The sequence below is a fragment of the Pinus tabuliformis genome, chromosome J, assembly GCF_031772625.1.
Source record: "Pinus tabuliformis cultivar Carrire ecotype Pingquan chromosome J, CPIR1, whole genome shotgun sequence".
Lineage (NCBI taxonomy): Eukaryota > Viridiplantae > Streptophyta > Pinopsida > Pinales > Pinaceae > Pinus > Pinus tabuliformis.
In genome coordinates this window covers 41,018,440-41,031,224 of record NC_142295.1, presented here as the reverse complement: position 1 = coordinate 41,031,224, position 12,785 = coordinate 41,018,440, and the positions used below count along the sequence as shown (strand labels likewise).

At 36.9% G+C, this 12,785-nt stretch overlaps 1 non-coding gene across 1 annotated transcript; it reads right to left on the bottom strand.

Annotated features, from left to right (window-relative positions):
- Window positions 1–11,617: 11,617 nt before the first annotated feature.
- Window positions 11,618–11,722, bottom strand: LOC149225374 (U6 spliceosomal RNA). The gene has a single exon (XR_016248588.1). It is a non-coding gene; the product is annotated as a U6 spliceosomal RNA (small nuclear RNA).
- Window positions 11,723–12,785: the final 1,063 nt, after the last annotated feature.

Genomic DNA, 12,785 nt, shown 5'->3' with positions numbered 1-12,785 from the left:
ACTGAAAGGGTTTATACATGCAGATATATATACTTTGAGTTCTGTAATGAGCAGGATTTCGGGTGGGCCATAAGCGGTAAGTGGTTTTGGCTGGGCTCCGCCTGAGCCCATACACTGGATGCCACATGGCCAGGCGCTGGAGAGAGAAAACCACCCTCTTCAACTGGTTAACCCCCATACGCATGAGCTGCCTGAAATGGATCTCAACCATTGGATCAAGATCACTCAAATCAAAGGTGGATATGCGATAGCGATATAAAGGCAGAACCGATGGAGTTATATGGTGGAATTAATAATATTTGAAATCTAGTAAACGGCAGATTGACGAATTTTCACAATTTTACATGTATTTCTCTGTGTAAACAGAGAATGACTATTTTTAGGATTTCAAAGGCACTGATGGTCCTTCCATTACAAAACAGGTGGCCACCATCCCTAAAGGCATTTAGCAATGATTGCTAACGCTCAGAGGGGGGATTTGAGCAGACAGAGGCCAGAAGCCAGAGAGCCCAGAAGAGGAAACAAATAGATAGTGCCAATTGGCTTAAAAGCCATAGAATGACAGAGACCGAGGAAAGCAGAGTTGAGACAGAGCAAAGATAGAGACAGGGAGTGAGAGGGAGAGTTTGTGTACTTAGAGAGGCTTGAGGGATTCAAGCAAAACTCCTGTTGTTTTGTACCTGTTGTGTCGAGACTCAATTTGAGCTCACATTTTGTAAAACTCTGCTCTTGAAGACATAATAGAGAGGTCACCACTAAAGGCTGGACCAGGAGACGTAGCCCAAGAGTTTTGGGTGAACTCCATATTAAATTGGCTGTGCTATGTGTGTTTGCCTATTATGTTTCTTTAACCGCTTCATTGTCTATGTTATTCACAATCTTATCGATCCATTACACTAAGTAATATAGGAAAATCCATGTACATGAGTCTATAATACCTTAATATTAGTCTAAGATCTCATTTTCAGATCAAGTGGTATCAGAGCTTTAGGTTTGATAAGGTTAGACAAGCTTGTGTTGGATTGTTGAATGCTAACTAGGTCAAATCTCAAACTAGGAGAAGGAGAACATGTCGAGGTTAATCCAGAAATTGGAAGAGTCTATCCTAGGAGGGGGATGGCAGAACAAACCTCATCAGAATCAAGCTCTCAGTTCATGGATAGTTTCATAACCATGAGAGCCATGGTGGAAGAGATGTATCAAGAATTTAAGAAAGGTAGAGGTGAGAGTACTTCAACGTCCAAACAAGACAAAGGATCTGAAGAACCTTCTGTAGATGCCCCAGAGGGCAAGGGGAAAGGGGAAAAGCTTCCTCCATCATCTCCTCCACCATCACCTCCATCATCCTCATCTCCTAGCCCTGAAAAGAAAAAGAAGAAAACATCTGTGATTAAATTAGATGTGAAATTTAATTTGCCAATCCATGATGGAGAATTAAATGCAGAAAATCTAGATAACTGGATTAGACAGATTGATGTATATTGCAGGGTGTATAACATTGATTCAGAGAGGAGAAAGATTTATCTAGCTAGCCTTCACCTTGGAGGAACTGTCCTAGTGTGGTGGGAAGGCAGGACACAAGCTGATTTGAAGAAGCATGGTAAAATTCTTTCTACCTGGAATGAATTTGTTTCTGCCATAAAAAAACAATTCTATCCACTAGCTTATATGTAGCAATCAATGATGAGTTGGCAAACTCTTCGCCAATTAAAGGGAAAAAGTGTACAAAGCTACACCCAGGAATTTAGAAAAAGAGCTTTAACTCTAGGCATTTCTGTAGACTCACCTGAAACTTTGTCGAAGTATATAGGTGGTCTACATAGCTATTTGAGGCACACCATTCTCATGTTTAATCCCACTAGCCTAGATGATGTATTAGTTCAGGCTACACATCTAGAGGCTAGAGGCAAGAATGTGAACCCAGAGATTGGGTGATCATCAAAACCATCTGCAAGAAAGAACAAGGAAAAGAAGAAGCAAGAAATGGAAGGAGAGGAAGACAAACACTGTACAGAAAGATAAACCTTCATGCACTCACTGCAAGAAGGATGGGCACGATGATGAACACTGCTGGTCTTTGCATCCAGAGATGAAACCCAAGAAGTTCGGTGGTAAAAAAAAGAAGGTTGTTGTTGCTATTCAGAAAGATTTGGGGTCAGACGCAGGTGACGAAACAACAGTCACAACCACAGGTAAAAGAGGTAAAAATTCATGCAAGCAATTTTTATTAATGTTTTTAAAGGAAAAGACTCCTAATAAAACCAATGCATTTGAAGGCTGTGATGCTAAATAGAAATTTGATTTAGATAAAGTTGTTTCAGAATATGATATCCTATTTCAAGAACCTAAAGGTTTACCACCCAAAAGGGAAATAGTACATGATATTCATTTGGAGCAAGATGCTCCATTTCCTAACATCAGAATGTACAGGTTATCCGCTTTAGAGAATGCAGAGATCAAGAAGCAGGTACAGGAGTTGCTCGATAAAGGGTTCATCAGACCAAGCACATCGCCATGTGGATCTCCAATCTTACTAGTGAGAAAGAAGAAATTTACTTTTCCAAGTTGGACTTGCGTAGTGGATATCATCAGGTCAGAGTAATAGAACAAGATGCATGGAAGACTACTTTCAAAACAAAGCAAGGGTTGTATGAATGGCTAGTTATGCCTTTTGGCTTAACTTCCTGCCACTTTCATGAGAGTTATGAATGATGTACTCATACCTTTTATTGATGATTTTGTAATTGTATATTTAGATGACATTCTTATTTTCAGTAAAACATGGGAAGAACATTTGAAGCATGTAAAGCAGACTTTAGATGTTTTGAAAAGAGAAAATCTCTATGTGAAGCTATCAAAATGTGAATTTGGAAAAACATATTTAAATTATTTGGGTCAGATTGTAGGGGGTGGTGAATTGAAGATAGATCCCTCTAAGGTTGAAGTCATTGTGAACTAGCCTAAACCCAAATCTGCTACAGAAGTTAGGAGCTTCCTAGGAGCAACACAATATTGGAGAAAGTTTACTGCTAACTTTTCCTTGATTGCAGCTCCCTTACATGATTTGACAGGATTGAACAAGGTGTTTCAATGGGGAGGCAAACAGTAGAAAGCCTTCGACACCTTGAAAGAAAAAATTAGTACAACACCAGTATTAGCACCGCCAGATCTTCAAAAACCATTTGAGATTGAAACAGATGCTAGTGACTATGCCATGGGAGCAGTGTTGATGCAACATGGTAAACCCATATTCTATCATTCTGAGACATTTAATTCTACAATAGTCAATTATCCACATATGATAAAGAATTGTATGAATTAGTGCAGAGTGTGAAAAAGTGGAAACATTGCCTATTGGGAAAAGAAACAATTATACATACAGATCATCAACCACTTCAATATTTGCACTCACAAACTAAATTGTAGCAATCAAGACACTATAGGTGGATGGGTTTTCTACAATAGTTTCCTCTTGTCATCAGATATAAGAAAGGCATACACAATAAGGTTTCAAATAGGTTATCTAGACCAATCATAAATGCATCTACTACACTTAAGCATAACTCAGTATTACGTGAAAGCTACAATGAGCAATATGCTCAAGATGTGGATTTTAAAGATGTATATGCAACTTTAATTCATGGCAAACAAGTAGAAGAATTGGATTATCATGTTAAGGACCAAATCTTATATCATTTGGGAAAGTTATGCATTCCTCAAATTGAAAGAGTTAACATAATCTGAGAAGCACATACTTCTCTAATATTAGGTCATTTTGGTGTGAGTAAAATAGTTGTACAGCTGCAAAGGTTCTATTATTGGCCAAGAATGCATGAAACAATTTCTAGATATATTAAAGGGTGTACCATGTGTGCTAAAATCAAGCCCAGCAATAGAAAACTAGGCTTGTACACTCCACTTCCAGTTCCTTCTCATCCTTGGGAAAGTGTTTCCATGGACTTTGTTGGGGGATTGCCAAAATCTAGAAAAGGTCATGATTATTTATATGTTATTGTGGATAGGTTCAACAAAATGAGTATTTTAATACCTTGTAACAAGAATATTACAGCTGAACAAACAACAAAGTTGTTCTTTCAACATGTATTGGTTCATTTTGGGTTACCCACTTCTATTGTCTCTAATCGAGATTCCCGATTTGTTGGGAAGTTTTGGTCAAGTCTATGGGAGTTGATGGACACTAGATTGAAGAAGAGCATAGTGTTTCATCCAAAAATAGATGGCCAAATAGAGGTGGTCAACAGGACAATGATAAAGTTGCTCAGGGGCTATTGCAGCAAGCATCCCAACCTTTGGGATGAACATTTATGTTATGTGCAACACACTTACAACTATGCTAAACACTCTTCTACATAGAGATCTCCTTTTTAGACTTGTTTTGATTTTACGCCAAGGTTTCCCTTTGATTTTGTCTTTAGAAAAGACATATCAGTTGATGGACACAGTGATGTGGACAAAGAAACCAAGTTCATTGAACAAATCCAAGAAATTCACCAGGCAGTGTAGGAATAGCTGGAAAGAAGCCAGGCCAAGTACAAGGCAAGGCATGATAAGCATCAAATTGAGCATAGCTTCCAAGTTGGTGATCAAGTTTAGCTGTACATCAGCAAAGACAAAATGCAAGGTGAAGGTAAGAAGCTAAAGTCAATAAGGTGTGGGCCTTTCAAGATACTTCATAAAATTGGTGAGAACGCTTTTCGCCTTGATTTGCTAGCTTACATGCACATCTATTTAGTAGTTAATGCAGAGAACTTGAGACTGTTTGAACCTTCATTGATTGAAGATCCCGAAGAGCAAAGTAAGTTTCCTTCTATTGATGATATGTTCCCTGAATATGTCAATGAGTTGCAGGAAGATACAGTTTTGGACAGGAAGGTGAGAACTACGCACAGAGGGGATGTTGAGTACCTCAGAATCAGACTCAAGGGTTCAAAACCAAGCAGTGCAAGATGGATAGAGATTTGAAAAGTGAGGAAGCTATATACGCACTTGATTGATGCTTAAAAACCAACTTTTGGTGGTCCAAAAGCTTTTTTAGTGGGAAGGCATGATCCAAAATCGATCCAAAACACCCTCTAAGTCTTCAAACATTCAAAACTATCGCCTAAGAAGAACCTTTTAAAAAGGCGGATTACACTATTGGGTGGAAAAAACGTGAAGAAAATAGTGAAATAAGGCCTATCGGAGGTTAAAGGAATGACACACAGGAGCCGTCGAATCTGGCCGATCAACAGTCTAGATCTGATCGATATATCGCAATTTACGGTGGCAGGTGGAGGATATCAAAGCCTATCATATGACAATTGTGATCGCAATCAGTGCGGGTTAATGAGGACCATCGATCAAGTGCGCAGATCGACGGCCCAGGTTAACTCACGATATCACAATTGGCGATTACAGAGGAGCACTTACAAATGGCCCGGGGGTTTATGCGATATGCGATTGCAATCAAACGCATCGCAATATCGCATCAAGGCTACACAAAGGAGCAAGGCCGATATAAATATGGCTTGCGACAGCCAGACTTGATAGGGTTATAGGCAATATTTTATATATTTTGAAATCCAGAAAATGGAATTTTCCTTTGCATTTCGCATTTCTGCCAAATAAATGAATTGCAAAGGAAATGTGCCCGATGCGATGAAACTGGATCCGAAAGGGTTTATACATGCAGATATATATATTTTGGGTTCCGTAATGAGCGGGATTTTGGGCGGGCTGTAGGTGGTAAGTGGTTTTGGCTGGGCTCTGCCCGAGCCCATACACTGGCTGCCACGTGGCCAGGCGCTGGAGAGAGAAAACCACCCCTTTCGGGCGGTTAACTCCCATATGCATGAGCCACCCAAAATGGATCTCAATTGTTGGATCAAGATCACTCAGATCAATGGTGGATATGCGATAGCGATATAAAGGCGGACCCGGTGGAGTTATATGGTGGAACTAATAATATTTCAAATCTGATAAATGACAGATTGGCAGATTTTCACAATTTTACGTGTATTTCTCTGTGTAAACAGAGAATGAATATTTAGAGGATTTCTAAGGCGTCGATGGTCCTTCGTTACAGAATAGGTGGCCACCATCCCTAAAGGAATTTAGTAATGATTGCTAACACTCAGAGGGGGGATTTGAGTGGACAGAGGCCAGAAGCGAGAGAGCCCAGAAGAGGAAATGAATAGACAATGTCAATTGGCTTAAAATCCATAGAATGACGAAGACCGAGGCAAGCAGCACTGAGACAGAGCAAATATAGAGACAGAGAATGAGAGGGAGAGTCTGTTTACTCAGAGAGGCTTGAGGGATTGAAGCAAAACTCCTGTTGTTTTGTATATTTTGTGTTGAGACTCAATTTGAGCTCACATTTTGTAAAACTCTGCTCTTGAAGACATAATAGAGAGGTCACCACTGAAGGCTGGACCAGGAGATGTAGCCCAAGAGTTTTGGGTGAACTCCATATTAAATTGGTTGTGTTATGTGTGTTTCCTTATTATGTTTCTTTAACTGCTTCATTGTCTATGTTATTCGCAATCTTATCGATCCATTGCACTAAGTAATATAGGCAAATCCATGCACATGAGTCTATAATACCATAATATTAGTCTAAGATCTCATTTTCAGATCAAATTACCCACTAAAGATTACACATGGGAGGATGAGAATTTTATACAGAAGCATCCATAACAACTCCAGTGTGGACGACAACACTTAGGGGCATATTAGGTCCCTATAATACTAGTGTAGCCCCTTATTGTTATTGTTAGTGTACCCCCCTTACTATTATTGTTGTGCCCCTATGGTCCCCATATTGTTATTATTGTGCCCCATAGAATCCCACTATTGTTATTGTTTTTCCCTTACATTATTATTTTCATGTAGGCTCTTATTATATTGTGACCCCTTAGACTCATATATATAGAAAGGAGGTTTTTTAATTTGTATCATCCAAGAATTGTTCATTTATGGGATGTAAAGGAGGTTTCCCCCTCAAATATGCTAATTTTGAAGATTTTTATCTATATCTTTTGTGATTTGGTTACACAACAGGCCTCACCAACCAAACAAGCAACTGATGTTATTGTTATATAGTTTTTAGAAAATATTCTTTCCAGATTTGGTAGTCCAAAAATCATTATAATTGACAATGCTCAATAATTCTTTAAATATAAAAGACTGATTAAGTTCTATGATGAATATAGTATAATTCTTAGTCACTCTACAACATATTACCCCCAAGGTAATGGAATTTCTAATTCATCAAACAAGAGTCTAGTCGGAATTATCAAAAAGTTGTTGTAGGATAATAAAAAATCCTGGCATACAAAGCTCAAATTTTCCTTTTGAGTTCATAGAATCAGTACAAAGAGATCATCTGGTACCACTCCTTTCCAACTAGTCTATGGATTAGATGCAACTTTCCCTATTTCAATTCGGATAACAATTATGAAGTACTTGTGGGAGAAAGGAGAGGAACCAAACCATTTTCAAAGAAGAATTAATCATCTAATATAAGTGGAGGAAAACAAAGGAGTTAATGAATAGGCTCAAAGTTTCCAAGAAAAGATCAAGAGGGAATTTGACAAGAAGACTAAGGAAGATAATTTCAAAGTCCAGGACACAATTTTAAAATGGGATGCCTGCAATGAAGATATCGGTAAACACGGAAAATTTGACCATATTTGGAAAGGCCCATATCAATTTACAACTTATCATGGAAAGAATACATTTATTATGAAGGATGCAAACAGAGAATTGCCACCTAGAGGTCCAGTAAATAGGTGATTTTGAAACATTATATTTCTTTAGAAAACAACATTCCACTCTTTCATTGTATGTATCCTTGTTATTTGAAAATGTGTAGTTGTGGATAAACATTTTGAAGGACTTGAAGCCTGAGGAGAAGGCCCTAAGGTTCTTATAAATGGTTATCACATAATAAAAGTTATTTTACTTCATTAATTTTATTTTCCTTTAAAATGTTTCATTAATCAAGTACATTGTAATAAATAGGCCTCTAGTCTATAGGGGTTCTTGGTGCCATCTATGATCAACATCATCCTTGTGGGGCCAGTTGTTATCACAATTTTAGTTAATGGTTTGAGGCGTTCATAGTTTCAGTGTCAGCGCCAATTTGTAAAAATATTGTAAAAGCACTGACATATAGAATATAAGCGTTATTGTAGGTTTGTAAATTAAAAATGCATTGATAACCAGAGTAGCAACACTAATTTGTAAAAACGGTCAATTAAACATTGATAGATAGAGTTTTAGTGCCAAATGAAAAATTAAAAATTTTTGATGTCCAAAGAAAAGCACTGATGGAGCACACATCAGTGAAGTAATGATGATTTATCAAGTGAGTGCTAACTAAGAAAATGGTGATATGACTAGGTTTTGGTTCTGCTACCAAGAGGTAATTTTCCGTTAAACAATCATCATTGCATGAAAATATTTTATGTAATTTCCAGTTAGGCTTATTATATGATTTACTAACTACCACACTTTGAAATCATTTCTTTCAAATGGTAAATCTCGTATAATGCATGGTTAACTTGTTCTGTGTATTACGCAAAGAGGACGAGTTGTTAGTTATCCCGAAACTCCAGATTGAATCCCACCCCCATTTCCGGCACAGTGTTTGACAGTGAAAATTATGGGAAGGAGCGAAAAGTTACACAAAGGAAAGCCCAAAGGACCCGACCTGCTTGAAGTCTACCCAAGAATTCATCAATGTTTTTGAGAAGCAGGGTGGGAACAATTTTTCTTTTGCTACATAGCTTACCACGATGGAGTTTCTAGGGCCACCGCTAAGGGTTTTTATGGAAACCAAGTCAATTTTGGGGTTATTTCTTTTCATGTTACCGAGGGGGTAATTGTAGAGACCACAAGCCTCCTACAAATGAAGAACGAAGTTTCAAGAGTCATGTTTTGGCAGGAATCGATGTGTTATTTTTTTTGAGGGATGAGTCTAAGGACAAGTGTTGGCGTTCAGAGATCCAGATATCCTGTTTGAAGGATGAGTGGAATTGTATCTTGCGTATCACACAATCCTACTTCACGTTAGAGGGACGCTTCAACAGAATAAATTTGTACCATTTCTGGTTCCTTGCCAACATCGCAGGACAAGTTAGGATGAACACTCCTTATTTTTTATTAATGAGTTTGAAACACACGTTTACAAGGGTCAAGGCAAGACCCAATGTTTCTTCTCATCATTTTATATATCATAAGGGTTTAATTAATTAGTTGACTAAAAATCACTTGAGAAAGGTTGATAGGACTTGGGAGAACCTTCTGTTTTAGGGAGGGTTTATAGAAACTATGAAACCAGAAATGGGAAGAAAGAAAGGAAGTAAAATTAAAGTTAAACAATCCCAAAGCATATAACATGGGACATCATCCATGCAAACCAAGAGTTGAGCTTGTTCCTCCTTTAGTTCCTGAGCTACCAAAAGTTTATACAAGGAAGAGTCTAAGGCTGAGAAAAATAGATGATGTCCCTTGTCCCATTGTACCTCTCCCTGAAGAAACAAAGGTCATTAAAATAACAAAAAAGGTCAAGGGAAAAACCATTTACCCTAAAACAAACAGTCAAAAACTAACAAAGAACCCACCTTATCCCAAGTTTTCAAAGGTGGAAAGAGGCCACATATAAGACCATGGAATAATATGAGATTGAACATTAAGAAGAAGCAAAATGCTGAGTTGGAGAAATAAGTCATTGATGTAGATAAAACACCTCAAAAAGATTTAATTATAAATAGGGAGGAGACCACAAGTTCAAAGAAGTTTAAGAAGACCAAAGGTTCAAGCAAAAGGGTTGCTACAGAGGCCCACAATACTAAGAAACAGAGAAAAACTAATGTTTACATCCTACTGGAAGTAGCAAGCACACTCAGCTAGTTTTTTTAACAACACGATTTTTATCACAAACCATTTAGATTGATTTTTTACTAGATGCATATAATTAGATTGTTGGTGATTTTACTGTTAAAATTTTGATGATCACTGATAGTTTCAGTGTCAGAACAATTTTGTATCGACCTCTATAAAACGATGACAACCAGCCTGTCAAGAATCATGTTTCTATCACGATTTGAAAGAGTATGAGTGGATTGGTTAGCGATGATAGATGAAATATTCCCGAAAAGAGGAGCTGCATAACAAATACCATTTTTAGCATGATGACAATGCACAAGTTCTAACAAAACTAGGGAGGATATTAGTCAATGATTTTGACCCTAGTTTCTAGTCGAGATTGTAGCAATTATATCTTTAGATACATATATTTTTGAGATTATGTATTGTATTCATGCATTAGATACTCTTTATTTTTTGAAGTTTGTAATTAAGTACATACTAGAAATCTAGTTTTAGTTTGTAAATTTTTTATAAAGACAAAGACTTTAGAATGGACAAGGGCTCAGTTTTTTCTGAAAAAGGTATTGCACTCTGTATATAGTTGGAAGATTTTAATGAAAAAAGCTTGAAACTACAACAAAGATTCATGTGTTGGGTGTTCTGAATTTGTTTTCTCCAGTTTGATGTGTTTCTTTTTGCCATGATGTATCATGTTCTAATGATTGAATGAAAGAACCTAAACAAAATGCATTCGTTGCAATGCTCTATTTGTAGATTCAATTGTTTGCATTCCTCTTTCTAAAGTTGGCTTTGGAATTCATATATTTGATGCTCCTTCTCAGCACACTGTTCCTCTCATATTCTGCCTTTCATTACAACAAATCAGTGATTCAGAATTTCTCAACTACCTTTGATTGTTTTAGAGTGATCTTACATTAAACAAAAGAGACTCCATCGCCCAATGGTGTTTCTTTTTCCCCATATTCCAACCAATTGAGAGGCTAGCTTCAATCCCAAAGTGGTTAGAGTTTACCTTAGATGAGTAAGTCATGGTTTTCTAACAAAAATTATTTACAAGTTAAATTATCTATGGTAAAGCAAGCGAATCTTCATAGTTAAGAATCTTGTTACATTTGAGGAATCGTTTCAGGAGATTTGCCCATAGTAATCATTTTTGCTCTTTTCCCACACTACTCATTTTTGCTTTTGAGTCTAGACTAGGACCCATTATTAAGAGAAATCATTATGCAGGTTTCTGGATTAAATGATCCGTAAATAGAAATCAATTCATAAGCATCAATGTTTATTTTATTCTAAGTTATTAAAATTTAAAAAATCATAAAAGTTAATTAAGTTATTATTATTATTATTATTATTATTATTATTATTATTATTATTATTATTATTTAATAGGAAAGTTAAAAATATATAATTTAAAAATAAAAAACATGTAACAAGATTTTGTTATAATGAAGATTTATGTCACATTATCATGTGGAGTTTTAGTTCATAAATATTGTTAAAAAAGAATAAAAAATAAAATTGGGCCAAAGACTACGTTAATATTCTCTATTGTTCCAATTTTATCATATTTTTGAAAGAGACAAAAATAGGTAGGGAGAGCAGTGAAACAATAGGAAATCCTTCAACAACACGGATGTAACAAAATTTTTATTGTGAAGATTCATCTTACATTATCATGTAATTTTTTAGTTAGTAAGTAATTTTATTAAAAAATATATAAAAAATGGGTCATTTCTCAAATTGTACCTGTTATCATTGTGCAAGGACCATGCTAATATTCTATGTATGGTTCCAATTTTATCAGATTTCTCCGAAAAGACAAAAATAGGTATGGAGAGCAACTACACAATAGGCAATCCTTCCATAGTGGGGATATTAACCCCAGGCATCCTACCACAATTACTATGGCTACTAATATAGGGGTTGAAGGAGTTTGGAAGAAAAATAACATTAGCTAGGTCCAATTGACTTGATTGATTCTTTGACTGATTCAACTAATTGTTGTTGTTAAATCTCAATAAGAAATGTCCAAAGGTCTTGTCCAAGGAATGCACCTATAATAACCCACCATGACGATGTAAATACATGTACCTTTTATATTAGGCTGGTGAGCCGAAATACTTTATTGGGCTAGGTGCCCATGTAATTGCAAATATACTGATATACTCATTTTTCTCTAAGTGGCTAGAAGAGGCACGATGTGAATACTATAAATATTATAAATGCATATATCCTTAAATATTGATAGAATAAAGCTAGTTACGAAGCCCACTCCACAAAAAGAGTATAGGGGGCGCAAATCCAAATGAAAAATCAATGGTTGTGTTCTTTTGATGAAAAATGTGCCCTTGGGCCCACGTGGCTCCGGTGAGTGCCACTTGAATAGTTAGGGCCATGTGATTATAAAAGGTTATGCTTTCCTGCAAATTCATTCATTCAACCAGGGATGGATGGAGGGGGGATTTAGTCAGTGAGTCCCGGAGTGGACTCTAAAACTGATTAATGGTGAGTGAGTCCTAAGGTTGGACCCTAAACTGGTCGAGGCGCGGTTATTAAGTTAACTATGCCATATTGATGCATCATGTTTATGATGTGAGCCTCAATGTTGGCTCTGGGAGCTTAGTGCTTTGAGGGTTTATGGATCTTGTTTATGACTTGATGACCATGGAATTCTGGTGGGAACTCGGTGTTGGGTTTGTGGCTTGGAGGTTTCCTAGAGCCTTGGAGAAACAAATTTGTTGGGTTGACACCTTGGAAATTAGCCTGGAGAGTGCCTAGAGCCCTCAAGAAGTGTGAGTGTTGGGTTGGCACCTTGGTCATGGAGCTTTGGATATTTCTTTGGTTATTGTTTCCCTTGGAGTTGTTTTTCTAGCTTGGGGGTGACC